Genomic DNA, 20275 nt, shown 5'->3' with positions numbered 1-20275 from the left:
TCTAGGAATAAACTTAAGCAAGGAGGTGAAAGACCTGTACACTGAAAACTATAAGACAGTGATGAAAGAAATTAGACAGAAATAAACAAAAAATATATTCCACATTTATCAATTAGAAGAATTAATACTGTTGAAATCTTCAAACTAGAGATTCAGTGTAATCCCTGTCAAAATCCCAAAGGCATTTTTCACAGAAAAAGAACAAATAACTCTAACATTTGTATGGAAACACAGAAGATAACATATAGCCAAAGAAATATTGAGAAAGAAGAACAAAACTAGAAGCATCACTCTCCCTCATTCCAAAGTATATTATAAAGTTATAGTAACCAAAACAGTATGGTATTAACATAAAAACAGACACATAGATAAATGGAACAGAATCGAGAGCCCAGAGATAAACCAATGTTAATAATGTTAATCAATTTATGATAAAAGAAGAAAGGATATGCCATGGGAAAAGACAGTCTTTTTAATAAATAATACTGTAGAAACTGAACAGTTACATGCAAAAGAATGAAACTGGACCACTATCTTATACCATACACAAAAACTAATTCAAAATAGATTAAATAGTAAAACAAAGAACATAGGGGAAGGCGAAAAAAGAAGGAGGGAAGCAAGCCGTAAGAGTCTCTTAAGCATAGAGAACAGAGGGTTGATGGAGGACAGGTGGGCCAGTAATGTGATAGATGGGTAATAGGTATTAAGAAGGGCACTAGAGGGCACTTATTTTAATGAGCACTGGGTGTTTTATGCAAATGATGAATCATTAAATTCTACTCCTGAAATCAATATTACACTGTATATTAACTAACTAGAATTTAAATATAAACTTGAAACAAAAAATGGGTTAAGTAAAATGTACGACCTGAAACCATAAAATATCTAGAAGAAATCAGCTGGTAATCTCCTTGACACAGGTCTTAGGGATGATTTTTTTGGATCTGATTCCAAAAGCAAAAATAACAGAGCAAAAATAATCAAGTGGGACTATATCAAACAAAAGCCTCCTGAACGGCAATGGGAACTTCCAACAAAACGAAAAGACAATCTACTGAGTGGGAGAAAGTATTTGCAAATAATATATCTGTTAAGGGTTTAATATCCAAAATATATGAAGAATTCATACAATACCAAAACAACAAACAAAATACATCAATCTGATTTAAAAATGGAAAGAGAATCTAAATAGACTTTGCTCATTTCTTAATTGGGTTGTTTCTTGGATATTGAGTTTGATAAATTCTTTGTAAATTTAGTTCATTTTTGCTTTGTTTCCTTTCCCTGTGGTGATGTGTCTAATAAGAAGTTGTTATGGCTAAGTTCAAAGGAGTTTCTGCCTGTGCTCTCCTCCAAGATTTTGACAGTTTCCTGTCCTACATTAAGGTCTTTCATACATTTTGAATTTTTTTTTGTGTGTGTGTTTTTTTTTTTTTTTTTTTTTTTTTTTTTATTTGTGAGTATGGTTTAAGAAAGTAGGGGGCACCTGGGTGGCTCAGTGGGTTAAAGCCTCTGCTTTCAGCTCAGGTCATGATCCCAGGGTCCTGGGTTTGAGCCCCGCATCAGGCTAACTGCTCAGCAGGGAGCCTGCTTCACCTCCTCTCTCTCTGCCTGCCTCTCTGTCTACTTGTGATCTCTGTCTGTCAAATAAATAAATAAAATCTCTAAAAAAAAAAAAAAAATTTTTTTAAAAATGTGGTCCACTTTCATTCTTCTGTATTTTGCTGTCCAGTTTTCCCAACACCATTTGTTGAAAAGACTGTCTTTTTTTCCCTTGGACATTCTTTCCTGTTTTGTTGAAGATTAGTTGACCATAAAGTTGTGGGTCTATTTCTGGGTACTATATTCTGTTCCATTGTTCTATGTGTCTGTTTTTGTGCCAGTACCATACTCTATTGGTGAGTACAGCTTTGTAATAGAGCTTGAAACCCAGAATTGTAATGCCTCCATACATATATATATATATATATATATATATATATATATATACACATATATAATTTATATATATAATTATATATAAATATATATTAAAATATATATATTAAATTATATATATATAATTTTTTTCTTTTTCAAAATTGCTTTGGCTATTCAGAGTTTTTTGTGGTTCACAAAAATTTTAGGATTGTTGGTTCTAGCTCTGTGAAAAAAGGCTGGTACTCTTATGATAGAGTTTGCATTAAATGTATAGATTGCTTTGGCTGGTATAAGCATTTTAACAATGTTTTTTCTTCCAATCCATGAGCATGGAATGCTTTTCCATTTCTTTGTGTCCTCTTCAATGTCTTTCCTAACTGTTCTATAGTCTTCAGTGTATATATCTTTTACTACTTTAGTTAGATTTATTCCTAGATATCTTATTGTTTTTAGTGCAATTGCAAATGCAATTGATTCCTTGATTTCTTTTTCTGCTCTTTAGTTATCAGTGTATAGAAAGGCAACAGATTCTGTACATTGATTTTATATCCTGTGACTTTGTTGAATTCATATACAAGTTCTAGCAATTTTTTGGTAGAGTCTTTCAGGTTTTCTACATAGAATGTCATGTGGTCTGCAAATAGTGAATGCTCGACTTCTTTTTGCCAATTTGGATAACTTTTATTTATTTTTGTGGTCTGATTGTGGAGACTAAGACTTCCAGTACTATGTTAAATAGTAATGGTGAGAATGGTCCTTCTTGTCATGTTCCCGACCATAGGGAACAAGCTTTCAGTTTTATCCCATTGAAAATGACATTAGCTGCGGGTCTTTTGTATATGGTCTTTATGATGATGAGGTGTGTTCATCTATCCCTACTTTGATGAGGGTTTTTAATCAGGAAAGAATGCTATATTTTATCAAATGCTTTTTCTGCGTCTATTGGCAGGATCATATAGTTTTTATCTTTTCTTTTATTAATGTGGTGTATCATGATTTGTGAATATTGAACCACTCCTGTAGCCTAGGAATAAATCTCACTTGATCATGGTGAATATTTTTTTTTCTTTTTAACCAATTTTTAAAAATTTAAATTCAATTGATTAACATATAATGTATTGTCTGTTTCAGGGGTACAAATCTGTGATTCATGAGTCTTATATAATACCCAGTGCTCATTACAACACATACCCTCCCCAATGTCCATAATGTACTGGGCAGAAGACATGACTAGACACTTTCCCAGAAAATACACCTAGAAGAGTAAAAGACACATGAAAATATGCTCAACACCCCTCATCATAGAGAAATACAAGTCAAAGCTTGATGAGATACCATCTCACACCTATCAGGATGGGTAAAATTAACAACACAAGAAACAACAGGTGTTGGCAAGGATAATGAGAAAGGGGGACCCTCTTGCACCGTTGGTGAGAATGCAAACTGATACAACCACTCTGGAGAACAGTATGGAAGTTTCTCAAAAAGTTAATGACTCAGTAATTGCACTATTAGGTATTTGCCCATAGGACATAAAAATACAGATTCAGAGGGACAGATGCACCTCAGTGTTTATAGCAGCATTATCAATAATCAAACTATGCAGGGAGCTGAAATGTCCATCGACTGATGAATGGATAAAGATGTCATACGTGTGTGAGTGTGTATACACACTATATACTATATATATATATAAAATATATTATATATGTATATACATGTATATATGTGTATGCATATATGTATATAATGTATATATACATATATAGTATGCTATATATTCATAGTGTATATGTGTCTATATACACACACACACATACACAGTGAAATAGTATTATCCATCAAAAGGAATGAAATCTTGCCATTTGTAATGAATGGATGGAGCTGGATTGTAGTATGCTAAGTGAAATGAATCAGTCAGAGAAAGACAAATACCATATGATCTCATTCATATGTGGAGTTTAAGAAAGAAAACAGATGAAAATTTGGGAAGGAGGAAAAGACAAAAAAAAAAAAAACAAGAGAAACAAATTGAGACTGTCAATGATAGAAAACAAACAGGGTCAATGGAGGGAGTTAGGTGGGAGATGAGTTAAAAGAGTGATAGGTATTAAGGAGGACATTTGTTATGAAGACAACTGGGTGTTGCTTGTGAGTGATGAATCACTGAATTCTACTCCAGAAATGAATATTTCACTCTATATTAACTACCTAAAATTTAAATTTAAAAAAAGAAAAAAAAATAGACATCGTTACAAAGAAGACATACAAGTTGCCAAAAGGCACATGAATACATCCTCAAATTCCTTAATCATCAGGGGAATGTAAATCAAAATCACAAGATGCCATCTGTTAGCATAGCTATTATCAATGTATCATATATATCTATATGTATAACAAAAATCCTGTTTCCCACCTATTCATCCTTCTTCCTTCCCCCACCACCCCTGAAAATTGATCCTTTTACTCTCTCAATAGAGACAAGAAAAAAATCTATATTTTTAATTAATTACCTTTATTTTTTCTTTTGTTGTTGTTCTTTCATTCACTTTTAAATGAACATTCTATGTCATTCTATTTTGCTGTTCTTTTAACATATCTATTATACTTCTTTAAAAAAAAAAAAGATAATTGTTGTCCTAACATTTGCAATATACATTTTTAACTAATCCAAGTCCACTTTTGAATAATACCATACCACTTAAGTAGTGTAGATCCCTTATAACAGAGTATGTCAAGTTTCTCCTATTTTTTCTTTACAATCTTGCTGTTATTCATTTCTACTACATCATTTTTTATTTCTGGTATTTCCTTTTTTTTTTTTTTAACATTTCCATCCTTCCATTTACCTTGCCCATATGTTCTGGCATATTGTCTACCTTATCCATTAGAACCTATAGAATATTAATCATAGTTCTTTTAAGTTCCTAGTCTAATAACTCCAGAATTTTTGTCATATCTGTGTCTGGTTTTGATACTTTGTTTGTCTCCTCAGACTGTGATTATTGCCTTTTAGCATGCTTTATAAGTTTTTGTTGAAAATCAGACATATATTAGATGGATAGGTCTTTACTGTGATGTTTTATGTCATTGGACTAGGAATTCCTCTGTGGTTACTGTTTGCTGTTGTTATGGTGTCAAAGGCTAAAGTTTCCTCTAGTGTCTTGTCTCCCCTACCCGTACCATTGTTTTTAATTGTCCTTGGATGCTCCTTAAATAGGATTTGGGGTTTGAAGTTCTTTTTTAGCTGTCATTCCTTTTATCATAGGAAAGGCTTATTGATAGTGAGGTGATGTGAAGGTGAGGGAAAGGAAGCTTTCTCTAATCCTGTGAATAGGGTTTGCTCGTTATGACCCTTAAACCCTCTCACTGGTGTTTACTGGTATTCTTAGATACCAGATATGTGTTGCATTTTAGTAGTAGATAGTAGTGGCCTAGAACTTTTAAAAGACTCGAATTTATTCTTTTCAGTACTGACATTTTTGGCATACGACCAAGCCCTGGACATGTCTGCCTTTTTCATGATCCTAAAATCTCCCAGGAAACTTCCAATATATTCACCTTACAAGATCCGTGGGCTCTGTATCTTAAGTCACTACAGTTGGATCTTTTACTCTTTGCAAATATAATTGCATCATTTATTCACCAGAGATTAAGCTGAAAACAGTCTCTTATTACCCATCATCTAAGGATTACCAAGAGCCTTACTTTTTTGTTTGTTTGTTTGTTTTTCCCATGCCACTTTATTTTATTTTTTTTATTATTATTATTTTTTTATTTATTTCCAGCATAACAGTATTCCCCATGCCACTTTAAATCCACAGAGATTCTGAGGGGAAATCTGTATTGAGACAGTCTATGTTTGAGCTTTTCTTTCTCTTTTTACTTTCACTCTCTCTTTTTTCCTCCTTTCCACCTCCTCCCTTCCCTCCTTTTTCTTAATAGTGCCTAAAGTCTTCTAGATTCTGATCTTAATTATTTTTTCATAGTACAATTTTCCTTCAAATGCATGGGAATAATGATAATAATTCACATTGAAGTTTCATTTTTGGTATACTGATAGCTCCTTGAATGACAACCACTTCTTGCTTGGTGGGATTCCAGGGAAGTATCTTTATTGTTTCTAAAGAACATATGAATCTGCTATTATAACTTACATTTGTTTGCTATCTTCTCACTTGAAGTACTTCTAGGACCTTGGCCAACTAGTCATTATGCCTCCAAAGTATATTTTTGTTCTTTAGTTGAGACTTTAGCAAGATTAATACATGAAAAATAAATGAAATAAAGAAATCAAAAGCTGAGAATAAATGACTTACTTATATTCAATCACTTTTAGAGTAGGTTGTTTTAGTTGGCACTACTTCCATCTACCCCTGACCCCAGGGTACTAATCTTACTTCTCCTTCCTAGTACCATATGGTCAGGGTTTTCTTGTCTGTGGTCTTCTATTTTATTTTCAAATAGGTAAATACTTACGAATTTATAGAGTACTATCCACCTAATCTCTACTTAAAAAAGCAAAACTCAACATTGCTTAGAATTTAAGACTTAGCACTCTAACTCACTGGAAGGTTCTTTACTATAAGTTCATTTAAGACAAAGTTGGCTAGAGATTTTAGGAAATCCTTCAACTTTTCACTTTTGCAACCTCTTACCCCTGCAGTTTGTATTACTGTTGTGGTCTGAGTGTGTTTCCTCGGAATTCACATGGCAAAATCCTAACTTCCAAAGGTTATGATATTAGGAGGTGGGGCCTTTGGGACATGCTTAAATCATAAGGGTAGAGCACTGATGAATGTGATTCATTTATGACTTATCAAAGAGGCTCCAGAGAGATCCTTAATCCCCATGTCATGTGAAGATACAATGAGAAGTATATGACCCACAAGATGGTCCTCACTCAACCACACTTGATAACCTGATTTCAGACTTCTAGCCTCCTGAACTGTGAGCAATAAATTTCTATTGTTTTTAGAAACAGAAACAGTATTTTACGCTGTGTTATTTTGTTATAGAAGTCTAAATATACTAAGAAATATCACACTTTGTATGCCCCAGCCAATAGTGAAAATGTTCCTAAAGTCACTGGAGTATTATAGATGAATAAACACATTAATGGTTTGCTTCAAAAATAAGAGGAAATAGTCTTCCCAAAGACATACAGTAGTTACAAAGTAATCTTTGTGAGCTAGTTAAGTTTCCTGACTGAGGCTAACAATGCCACTATGTATGTTAATTACTTATAAAAATACTTGAAAGAATTACTTTTTAGGATTGTAACAACATTCTAAATCAAAATCCAATGTATTTAGAGAGTATTAGAACATTCTGACTCTTGAAAGGAGGAGCTTTTGGGGGGGGCTGTGGGAGGGAAATGCTGCATTACAAATGAGAAATCCAGCCAATCTAAGTTGTCAAATGAGAGTCATATTCAAATGGAAAAAAAAAAAAAGTAAAATACTTGCATATTTTAATATATTGTAAGTCAGTCTGATATTGAGATTCAGATAGCATGGATCAGAGTTCTATTTTAAGGTGGAATAGAACTATAATATTGGAAATGGATTACTTATTTTTCTCACTTATTTCCTTTTACCTCTAAATTGAAATCATCAGATAATTGAAGGATGAAAATGCAACTATAATTTTTAAATGTTCACTGTATGTTTTGGCCTACCTCTAATATTTCTACCACTTTTTATAATTAATTGAATTGTTTAAAAACAGTTGAGTCTTGATCATACCAATATTTTGGACTAATGGTAAGACTCAGTTTTTTCTCATGATTTCTGTGATTTTTTCCATGTGAGTCAAAATAAACTATTTTTACTATAAATATTTATTCCCTCAATAACAAATTTTTAAAAACATTCTGAAATAAAAGCCATGTAGTTACTTTTTATTCAATCATTATTTTGAACAGATTGCACTGAGATTTTGAAAACTCACATTTATTCCAATCCATCAATTGAAATTTAAAACCAAGAGTAAAGATACTGTTTTTAATAAAACCTTAGAATAATGTTTTTAAAAATATGTTCCATTTATTCCTTTTATCTCTTGAAAATGTGAGCAAACAGACTGCAATACAGTAAAGGAATTGGAAAACCTCCAAGTATATTCAAAGTAAACATTTTTTCAGAGCAGAATAGTAATTAGCTAACACACTAAAGAATTTCTTCTGAAAGCATCTTGCAAAACTTAAGAGATTTTTTCTTAAAACATATTCATGCCTGTAGGTAGAGATCTGCCTATAGGTGTTTATCTCCCTGTCTTCCCTGAAAATGAAAAAAAAAAAAAAAAAATAAGGCAATTTTTTTTTTCTAGCAGTATATATTAACCTTCTGTAGTCTGAAAGAAATGTCTGAAAGCATATGTACCTACAGATGGGAATGCATTAGCAAGATTTTCTGCTAAAGGCCAATATCAGTAAATTAGACCAGACTGTGTATAAGTTGGGATAATCAAGGGGAAACACAAATAATGATACTAAATATAAATTAATAATATGTCACTCTGCATAAAAAGTTAGAGAAGTAGATATTGTATGCTTGTTTATTTTGCTTAGGCCTTTTCTTTAGGATTATGAGTTATATTTTCAGCATTCAATGTCTGCTGGAATACTGGTATCCCCCCCAAATAACTAATTTTTAAGGTAACCAAATTCTGTAAAGCCTCTTTCTAAGAGAAAGAAACAGAAACAAAAGATAAAAGATCAGAACAACAACTTTTCTGCTTAAAGGGTTGGTTAAGGTGGTAACACTTTTTTTTTTTTAAAGATTTTATTTATTTATTTGACAGAGATCGCAAGTAGGCAGAGAGGCAGGCAGAGAGAGAGGGGAGAGCAGGCTCCCTGCTGAGCAGAAAGCCCGATGCGATGCGGGACTCCATCCCAGGACCTGAGATCATGACCTGAGCGAAGGCAGAGGCTTTAACCCACTGAGCCACCCAGGCACCCCGGTGGTAACACTTTTACTTATGACTTCAGAATAGCTTAACTGTAAGTCGAGGATCTGACTCTCTATGAAATACTTTCATAAGACCAAGTCATTATTTTCATACCACCCAAATACTATTATATCTAAATCTTGACTCAGTTTTAGCATTTATGTATTTTTTTTTTTTAACTGAGTTCTCTAACCCTATATTTATCCAAAGGAATTTCAAGTGATAATTAAAAAAAAAAAAATCACATTGCCCAAAAAACATCTTTGTGCATTTCTCTGTTTATATTTTATGAAATATAGATCTACAAATCCACAGTGAAATTCTCATTTCACATCATGATCATATACTCCACATGCTTACACCATCTGCATATAACGTACATATACATCCAGTCATAAAACTCCCATAGTCACTGCATTTACATATTACCTTAGAATTTTCCAGGAAATAAACTTTCATTGTCTTAATTCTTAGAACAAACCTGTGAAGAGATTTTACTGTACTCAGTTCAGGGAAATGGAAACTATGTTTTGTAGAAAGCTAATTGCAAAATAATAGTCATATTAAATGGCGAGCTCTGATTTCTAAATCAACTAGCAACAATTTGTTTAAGAAGCATACTCTTAAAAGCTTTGAATGCTAGAGCTTATTGTAAATTCCAAGTGGAAGTGCTATATGGTTATACTCTTAACACTAGTATATTAGTATAAAATGCTAGGATATGGTTCACAGGTGATGGAGTTATGCCCAGCAGGTGGAAAGGGGCAGTGAGTAGACAAGAAAAAAGGCAGAAATTCAAACTGGTTTGAAGAGGGATAGAAGCTTGTTATAGGAGATACACCATTTTCCACTTTGGCTTAAGGTCTTTCCCTTTCTTTTCTTTTCTCCTTTTCCTTTCCTTCTTGTCCCTTCATTTCTTTCTCTTATCAGAGTGGGCTACCTCTTTCTTGATTCTCTTCTTGCCTTCTGTGTGAGGAGGCCAATTTCATATGTAAGTCAGAGAATTCCATACATTGTGAACAAACAACACTCTAGAAGCTGGCCCTGCTCCTAGGACACATATACAAGATATCTTCTGGGATTAACCCAGGAATGGACTTAGTATGTTCTCAGTTATAAACAATTTCAGCTTTGATAGGTGCCAAAATATTTTCCAAGGTTATTATACAAATGCATGCCTACATGTCTATATGCAATATATAAAATTTGCTGTCATTAACTCTTGGCATTTTCAGACTTTGAAATAAGAATGCTGTGGCCATTAGAAGAATGGACAACCTCCTTCTTGACAAGTTTTTCACATTTCTGCAAATAACATTTTCATTCTCCCAAATTCAATTTTCACTCCTTCATTTTCTGTACTGCTTTGCATAGGTAAGAGCAACCGACACTACTTTAGTTACAACTCTCCCGCACAAACTTTCTGTTCTATTTTATTTTTCTCATAGTAACTTATTACCTGTGACAACCTAATAAAACTTATGTACTATAGTGTTTTTGATTTTTAGAAATCTTTTGTTCATTACTGTATGTAATTTCCTGGAAAGATGTCTAGTAGATGCTAATAGCTCAATAAATGTTCATTGAGTGAATGAATAAATAAATGCCTATGTAGTTGGTCAAACAATCTATAACGCGGATTCTTAAGAATATACATTTATGTCTGAGAGGTAGTGTAATAGAGTTCAGAAGCAGCTCTGAAGCTTTACCACCATCTGTATTCACCGTTGCAGTGTAATTTTGTAGTGCCTACAATTCTGACTCCGGTTTTACGAATATTGCTATTTAGGAATTGCTTTAGTCAATAGGATGTTAGTAGATTTTTACGCAAGCAACATTTACAAAACACTTCAGTGACTGGATTTGCTTTCACTCCAGCTTTCTGCCTTTTCTATGATAATATGTATGAGCTATCTTAGTGAAGGATGAAAACATGTGGAATAGAAGTGTTACAGTCAAAGCCATCCTACGTCAAGCAAGAGATAGTTGGCTTTACGTATGTGAATAAACCCAGTTAATATCAGTGTACCTGCCTTAATAGACTATTGCTGATTATGGGAAAGCACAGATCGGGTTAGAAAAGTCTAACCCAGATCTACTGAAATCTTACTGACTCATGAACTAATAACTTTCTGTTGTTTTATGTCAGCAAAACTTAATGATAATTTGATTTGCATCATTATTTTAGGAAGAGATAGCTGTTAAAGATCATTCTACTTGGAGCCACTCTTATGACCACAGGTGAGTAGCAGTCAAAATCAGGATTTTGAGTCTGAATTTCATCCTTGTAAAATCAGATAGTAGGATATTACTAACTATTTGCTGATTTACCTTAGCAAAGGAGAACTTAGTACAAAGGAGACCCATGAGCACCACAATCCAATAGAGCTTTTTTTTTTCCAAATAGAGGGGAAATCACCTGAAATACGGCCTCTGCTTATATGGAATAAAAGTAAAGGCAAAAATAAAATTACATATGAAAAGTTAATGAAGTTTTTAATATATGTAGAGTAAAATATATGTTTCTTGGTTGTACACATAATCCTTATCCAAATCTTTCCTTTAGCAGACTGATAAATAGTATAACTGGCAATACAGACTGACAAGAAGGAGTCCTTTTACCCTTAGTGTACCTGCACTCAAAGGGAAGTTATTACTGATAAAATTTATCTTAAATAATACCTATCAAAAATCATTCCTGCAAGTATTCCCTATCAATTTGACTAATCAGACTAGAACAGCAACAGTAATCAGAAAAGCTGTCAACAGCAGTGACATATTACTGACAATTCTGAGAAATGATCAAAGGTCAATCTGTCAGAAGCAGGCAAGGATAAGACACGGTGCAATGAAGCCTCCCTCCCTGCAGGACACCCAGGTCAACTTTGGCAGGAATCCTAAGTCTGGCATGCAGTGGTAACCTATACATTTGAAACCAACAGTCCTTTACTGTGCTCAGTCTGTGATAGTAGATGTGTTGTCATATACCTTACAAAGATAGATTCAGGCTGTTTTGGAAGCAATATGAGTCATTCAGTTTCCATCCACAGCTTGATTCCAGTTGATGCTTTCATAGGAAAGGTCCTTCTGCGAGCATCTACATGAGAGATTCATGTGATTCAATCAGTATCTGCTGATTTTTACCCCCCACAGTTCACGTGATCCACACACAAAAAAAGATGTTTTAATCATTACTCTGTTGTTTTCCAAAAAGCAGACCAAATAGCTAGCTGGGTTACAGCTACAATTCAAGATCCAATGAAAGTATCACCAGACTCATCAAGGGAACATAGGTCAGTGTATAAGAATGTGCTTGAGTTATGCCCATAGAGCAAAGCAACTACATTCCTTTCAGATCTGCATAGCTGGCCACAGCAGCCTAGTGGACGCATTTAATTTTCCAGATAACCAGGACCAGGCATTTAGGAGAAAACTTTTTGAATCATGGGCTATGGTTCAGGCCATTTAGTGGGGGACATGTTTCTCCCAAAGGAACAGCTGCTACTCTTTCATGTAAAACAAAGATGCCTGCTAGAACTAAGCTGGAATCATTCACCCATTATTCAGAACAGAAGAGTGACAGGAATAAGATCTGATTGAGGCACAGTTTGGAGCCCAAAGACACTGGTTATAGAACATTTCTTAAACTGTTTAGAGATTATGTTATTTTATCGTTTTCTGAACCATATGCATATATGTGTGTGCAGGCATATACACAGATACATACATAACACTCTCATGAGTGTATATATAAAATAAAAACAAATCTTAGCATGATACTTGCCATTTGAGACTACAGTCTATTCCCTTTTCTTCTTTCTACTGAAGTTTAAAAATTAAAAAAAAAATTTAAGTTTTCTTTCTTCAAACCTGAAATACAAATAAAGCTTTCCTGTTATAATGTAATGAACGTAAGCCTGATATATACACATTACATTATAATGTAATGAACGTAAGCCTGATACACACATTCCTTTATTTCTTTAATCTGTAAGAGTCTTAGAATTCTCAGCTCATTTGTTTACCAAATGGACCTGTGCTGGGTTCTGGCAAGACAAATAGATCAGTCAAGCCTCTTCTTTACCTCCAGTGTATCTATTGTTCTCCTACCCTGTCTTAATGTCACATGGCAAGGAGCCCATCCTGCAAAGCAAAAAACCGAGTTTCAACTTCACAATAAACCCCCAGGCTGAAGTGCCTCTACATGCTCCTGATAATCTCTTCAAATAAGGTGGAGTTCTTTTCCTGACACCATCCTGGAAATAATGGCATATGCCCTGACTCTCTGAGGACGTTCATTATGTTGGATATTAAGGAATGCTAGGTCATGACACGACTGTGTCACATTGCAAAGCACATTGCGTGGCCACTCTACAATTCTCAATAGCACTCAAGTTCCTATCCCCTAGGAAACAGGATTACTTATTTAAATCATATTGTAACTCACCACTTAAACCTTTCATGGCTTACATGCTTGGATTCTTCAATCTGCTTTCACATGTAAGCCTCTGTAATTAGTTACAAGTCATTCCCACACTGTTTTGTGTTTCTCACACCTGTGACCTATCCTTCAAATCATTTTTACCTTCCATAATCCCTTCTAATGCCCTCTATAACTACCCATCATCAACTAATAACTCCACTATGTTCTTAACACTTCTTACAATCTTCTGTAATATTCCTAAACACAAATGAAACCTATTTTCCTCAAATTTCAGCTTCACGTGTATCTTTTCCAAAGACACATTTTCACCTACCATGCTACACATGTATCAGTTCATTCATCAGTCCCTCCTTTCCTGACTCTCCTTTAAGACCTCCCCTCACCATTTTCACATAACCTGCTGCTTTGAAGACCTTTGTTCTTCAAGTGGACCACTCTCATATTTTTGTTTGCTCATTTCATATATAGAAAGACTTGTGGATCTGTTTTGTAAATATGTTTAATATGTTAATATTTTAAATATGTAAATATGTTTATAAATTATTGTGCCATATGACATCAAAGTCCAAAGTAATGATCTACCAAAATTTTCACCTCTCAGCTTCTTCTTTCTCAACTCCTATGACCTCTTCTGTGCTGCTGTACCTGCCAATATCTACAAATATGTCATCTGTAGAATACTAAGTCATCTCGTCTTGCCAATATACATTCAGATGTCTAAATTTAACAATTTATTTTTTAATTTATTTTTTAATTTATTAATTTGACAAAGAGAGACAGCAAAAGAGGGAACACAAGCACAGGCTTCCTGCTGAGCAGGAACACAATGCGGGACTCCATTCCAGGACATGGAAATCATGACCTGAGCCAAAGACACAAGCTTAATGACCGAGACACCCAGGTGCCCTTATATTTAACATTTTAGAGAAATATTTCAGGATGATGGCAGCTGTAGCATATTGTTTGAAGTTGTTAGCTGTAGCACATACTCCAATGTTCAGCTTTCTGTCTCATGGGGTTTTCATTCCACTGATGCTCTACTTTCTCTGTATTCATCAGTCAATTTATTTATTTATTTATTTATTATTTTTTGAGAGAGAGAGAGAGTGACAGTGTGTATGAGTCAGGTGAGGAACAGAGGGAGAGGGAGTATGAGAAACTCAAGCAGGCTCCACACTCAGTGAGGAGGAGCCTAACTCAGTGCTCAATCTCATGACCCGAGCCAAAATCAAGAGTAGGGTGCTTAATAGACTGAGCCATACAGGCACCCCCATCAGTCAATTTCTATACTCACTCTACTCAATCTTTAGATGTTGTTAAATATAAGTTTAGTTTAACCTTCCAGAGGGCTACTTGTCTTTTAGGTATACCTGTCTTATACAGTCTCAACTACAGGTGTATTCAACTGTCTACCTACCCAAATCTAGACAGATGACTCTTGTTCCATACAGTAAATTGGTACCATTGGGACCACTGTCATTGTATGGTCGTTTGTTGCATGGGCTGTCAGTGCTACTCATCAATCCTATCATAATAATCTCCCCACGGAGATGGGATCAATTCCCATTCCCACATTCAAAATTTGGTTTGGATATTGAAGTGGATGATGCCTGACAGGTGCCAAGAGAGTATGAAAGTTTCATTACTCACAAAATGCTGCAGGCCTCTGAAGTTGGTCTGAAAATATTTCAGGAAGTCAGGGAAAGGAAATTGGACTGAGGTTTTCATGGTGGCTAAAGACGTCCAGGGTGACACCTCCACTTATGTACTTTAAGCAAAACTTGCATGATTAAACTTCTGCACAAAGTCAGAGGGAGTACTCAGGATTCCTTATTAGCCTGGTAGATGTGGAGCAGAAGGGAAAGAGGGAGGAGTGGTGGCTTAAAAGGGTCAGTGGTGAAACATCAAAAACAACTCAGACTCTTTATTACATCGACTATTGTCACTTGCTTAATTTTCTATTTCTCATAATGGTCAGAACTTTCCCATTCTTTACAAATTTCACTATCCTTTATCTGAATTTTCAACTTACTCCTCATTTAGAAAATAGTTACCACATGAGGACTCTAAAAAGATCTGATTCCTCCTGCCTTAAAAAATATTTACCTGTATTTATAGCCAGTTTCGTTCGTTTGTTTCTATTCTTGCTTTGACTGCATTCTCTTTAACATTTCCAGGGACATGGTTTTATTATCCCCTCTGTCTTATCAGTAATTATAATAGATCGATTTTGAGTTTTTCCTTCAGTTGAGGCATAAAAAAGAAAGAAAAGCATGCGAAAAGTATTTGTAAACCATTGAGATTGATACAAAGGTAACAACTGCATAGCCACCAGATAATGAGACAGAATACTGCCAGCATGTCAGACCAGCAATCAGTGTTCATGCCTCTTCCCCACAGGCAGCTGCTTTCCTAAGTCCTATCACTCCAGTGTAGTTTCACCTGATGGTGACTTTTAAACAAATGAAGCATACAAAACATTCTTTTATTGCAGTCATTTTTTTTTTTTTTTAGGGTCTGTTTCTTGGGGTCTGTTTAGGAATTCTCCCTATCCAGCGTGATGAAGATATCCATTCTCCTGCATTATCATTATTTAATTCCAGTGTTCACCTGAAATTGGTTTTGGTGTATGATGTGAAATAGTGTGAAGTTTACATGACAGAACTCGAAGCTCTTACAAACTACATAAACACAGGCAGGGAAAAAAGAAAATGACCATTACAAAAAGAAGCTAAAAGTTACAATAATAAGGGAAGTTGTTTTTTTTTTTTAAGATTTTATTTATTTATTTGACAGAAAGAGACACAACAAGAGAGGGAACACAAGCAGGGGGAGTGGGTGAGGGAGAATCAGGCTTCCCACTGAGCAGGGAGCCTGATGCAGGGCTCAATCCCAGGACCCTGGGATCATTACCTGAGCCAAAGGCAAACACCCAGGTGGCCCAAAAAGGTAAGTTTTGATTTAAACTATGATTCTTCAGGACAAAAAGATGACAAGAAGGAATAAGGAAGGGCCCAGTGAGCATCACTACCCCCATCTATGTGCCAACAGAGGGACTGGTACCATTAGAAATTGGCAAAATCTGTATTTGTGTGAGAAGAGCTTTCTGACAAGAGTAGTGTCTGTGAGCAAAAAGAACACAGCCAATGTTCACTCTACATCATGGCAGAGAGAAAGTGGGGGAGATTGAAACCCTGACCTCTCCCACGACAGCTGATTTCCTGTCAGGGCTTTCTTTTAGCTGAGGGGAAGATTGTCCACTTTAAGGCACTGGAGGGACCAGTTTCATAGGTTCAGTGTACTGCAGAGATGGTCACAGAATTATTCCAAAAGGCAAAAGAACCAGCACAAATTCCAACAGAAGCACTAGCCAAAAGTGCAAAACCTAGGAGACATTTGTATATGGGGAAATTGAATGAACAAAATTTCTTGAAAGAAAAACAAATATAATAGAATGTGCAAAATGACTGGTTTGTTAAACAAAACCAAGATAAGAATGTGGAAAAAGGCAAGCCAAACGTGTGGGGATCGGGATGATGGGAAAACAAAACAAAACAAAACAAAAAACAACCAAACCTACAGAAAAACTTAAATGTATGAAATCCAATTTTTATGTATTGTACTTTATGAGATGTACATTTAGTGATATTTATATAAATCACTTCTGAGAAATTCTGTTTGGTGGGGACTATACTAGAAACAGAAGCAACAGAAACACTACAAAGAACTCTACTGTGATTGTCTGGCCATGAGAAGATTACTATCTGCCAAGGATAATTGGCTGTAGAAATGGAAACTATAAATTGAAAAGAAGTTTGGGAGGACAAAAGTTCTTGGCATATTTGAGGTATTAATGTGGTAGGCAAGAAAAAGAAACATATTTTGGAGCAAAAATGATGAGTTTACTTCTTAGATAAGTCACAGATGGAACTGAATATAAAATTGTGACAGGAGGATATCTGGACTGGAGTCAGGTTTTGGAATTGTCTCTTGGTAGGTGTGTTCTCAGAGAGCACAAATTCTCCAAGGGACTTATTATAAATATGTCAACAGAGGGCAAAAGAATGAACCTATTCAGGTGTTCACAAAGCATGGAGTCCTGAAAATATAGTGAGATGATAGCATAGTCAACTTATTCAGATAATGTTGGAAAGACAAAAACAAACATAATAGCAAAATAATAGTAAAGTAATATAAAATAACAGTAAAATAAGTTGTATAATATAAAAAGTGTAGTAATTGATATTCCATGTATTAATACATTTATAAATTAAAATAATATAAGTAATTCCTTTAAGTTAAAAAGTAGTTTACTAGTTTAGCCTCTTTTCTCATGGGACATGTATATAATTGTGGGGAGATCTATATATAAATATTGTGGAATATTATCTTGGAGAGAGTATCTCAATTGTGCTTAAATGAATAAATTTCTTATCTACCAAATAAATCTTTTTTTTAAAGATTTTATTTACTTATTTGACAGAAGAGAGATCACAAGTAAGCAGAGAGGCAGGTAGAGAGAGGAGGAAGCAGGCTCCTGGCTGAGCAGAGAGCCTGATGCGGGGCTCGATCCCAGGACCCTGGGATCATGACCTGAGCCAAAGGCAGAGGCATTAACCCACTGAGCCACCCAGGCGCCCGTACCAAATAAATCTTTACATAAATGGAATTCATATAACTCCATTTTACTATACTTTCAAATTTACTATTTCCAGATGTCAAACTCATATTTATTTATGTATTATTATTATTATTTTTTAAATATTTATTTATTTATTTGACAGAGAAATAGCACAAGTAAGAAGAGCAGCAGGCAGAGGCAGGCAGAGGCAGAGAGAAGCAAGCAAGGAGGCTGATGTGGGACTTGATCCCAGGACTCTGGGAATACCACCTACACTGAAGGCAGCGGCTTAATTGACTGAGCCACCCAGGCATCCCATCATTCTCATATTTATTATAGCTTTTTTACAAATTGAAAACTCATACCTGACTTATTTAGGAATAATTTTCAATTTATGAGTTTTCTGAACAGGGTTTTTCATATCATCTTAATATTTCCTAGATGGAAAGTAAATCACAGAAAATCTTATAGTTTCAAAATAAAGAGAACATTGATAATTTAAACATTAAAAGACTGCTTTTTTAATTAATTATTGTTTCTAGCCATCATTACAGTATTATATGATATAAAATTATATGCACTGTATAGTACCAATAAATAACAATTGTTTAATTTAATGCATTTCAAAATATATTAATCTCAATCTATTTGATATTAATATTTTTATTCATCACTCATCATTCCCAGTTCCAGAATAAGAAGAGATTATTTTTCTTTTGAGGGGAAAATGTGGGATTAAAAAAAACCTGATGGGGGAGGAGTCAAGATGGCGGAGAAGTAGCAGGCTGAGATTATCATCAGGTAACAGGAGATCAGCTAGATAGCTTATCAAACCATTGCAAACACCTACAAATCCAACAGGAGATCAAAGAGAAGAAGAGCAACATTTCTAGAAACAGAAAATTTACCACTTTCTGAAGAAACCGGCGGCAAAGTGAATCCAAAGCAATGGGAAGATAGACTGTGGTGGGAGGGGCTGGCTCTCAGCAAGCAGCAGAGCAAAGGAGAAAAAATCAGAACTTTTAAAAGTCTGCTCCACTGAGGGACATTGCTCTAGAGGCTAAAGTGGGGTGAAGCCCACGTGGGGTCAGCATGGCCCCAGGTCCCACAGAGTCACAGAAGGATCGGGGGTGTCTGAGTGTCGCAGCACTCGCAGGTATTAGAGCGGGGAAGATGGCTACAGAGACAGAGCTGAGGAGGAAACACTCAACTAAGGGTTACCTTGAACCATTCACAGGCTGGGTGAGCTCAGAGCGTGGCGAGAGGCCAGAGAAGCAGGAGTGATTGAGCGCTTTTCTCTGAGGGTGCACTGAGGAGTGGGGTCCTGAACTCTTGGCTCCTCCGGGCCACAGATTGGGAGGCTGCTATTTTCATTCCTGTCCTCCAAAACGTATGAAAAGCATTCAGGAACAAAAGCTCCAGAAAGTGAACCCAAGTGGATTATTTAGCCTCGCCCCTGGAAAGAGCAGTGCAATTCCACTTTGGACAAAGACACTTGAGAATCACTACAACAGGTCCCTCCCCCAGAAAATCAACAAGAAATCCAGCCAATACCAAATTCACTCACCAAGGAGAACAGCGGAATTCCAGAGGAGGAGAAAGCAAAACGTGGACTTCATGGCTTTCTCCCCATGATTCTTTAGTCTTGCAGTTCATTAATTTTTTTAACTTTATTTTTTTCTTCTAATATATTTTTAACTTTTACCCTTTCCTCTTTTAACATTTTTTAACTAGTTTATCTTAACAATACCTTTCATAAAAAATAATATTTTTTGAACTTTCATTACCATAGTAATATTTTATCCTTCATCGTACCTAATTTTATTTTTTGTATACACATAGGGTATTTTCTTCTAAAAAATTTGGGGTACAACTTCTTCTAATAAGTCAAAATACACCTTAAATGTATCTCTGGGCTTGTTCTAGTCTCCAGCCTGAGCAAATTCTCTCCACTTTCTTTTCCTTTTTTCTCCCAACCTACTTACTTTATCAACTCCTTTTTTAGAAACTTAAATTTTTTTTTTATCTTTATACTCATATTCCATTCCTTCATTGTGTTTACCCTTATATATGTTTTTCATTTTTAACATTTTGGGAGGTAGTTTCTTCTAAGAGACCAAAATACACCTAAAATTAAGTGGGGAACCCTGTTCTAGACACCAGTCTAATTTATATATATATATATATTTTATTTATTTGGTTTTTTTTCTTTGTTTTCTTTTTTTAATTTTCTTTTTCTGAACTTCTTTTTATCCCCTTTCTCCCTCCATGATTTGGGGTCTCTTCTGATTTGGCTAAAGCACATTTTCCTGGAGGCTTTGCCGCCTTTTTTAGTA

General features: G+C 35.0%; 1 long non-coding RNA gene across 2 annotated transcripts in view; it reads left to right on the top strand.

Annotated features, from left to right (window-relative positions):
• Positions 1-9924: 9924 nt before the first annotated feature.
• Positions 9925-20275, top strand: part of LOC116584721 — a 46507-nt gene continuing 36156 nt past the window's right edge. Inside the window, exons 1-3 of one of the 2 annotated variants that reach the window (XR_004283301.1) lie at positions 9925-9975; positions 10110-10248; positions 11063-11115. This is a non-coding gene — a long non-coding RNA (uncharacterized LOC116584721). Of the gene's footprint in view, positions 10013-10109; positions 10249-11062; positions 11116-20275 lie in introns of both variants that reach the window. The other variant, XR_004283302.1, reaches the window with a different exon arrangement.

Source organism: Mustela erminea, chromosome 2 (genome assembly GCF_009829155.1).
Source record: "Mustela erminea isolate mMusErm1 chromosome 2, mMusErm1.Pri, whole genome shotgun sequence".
Lineage (NCBI taxonomy): Eukaryota > Metazoa > Chordata > Mammalia > Carnivora > Mustelidae > Mustela > Mustela erminea.
This window is presented reverse-complemented; position numbering and strand designations above follow the sequence as displayed.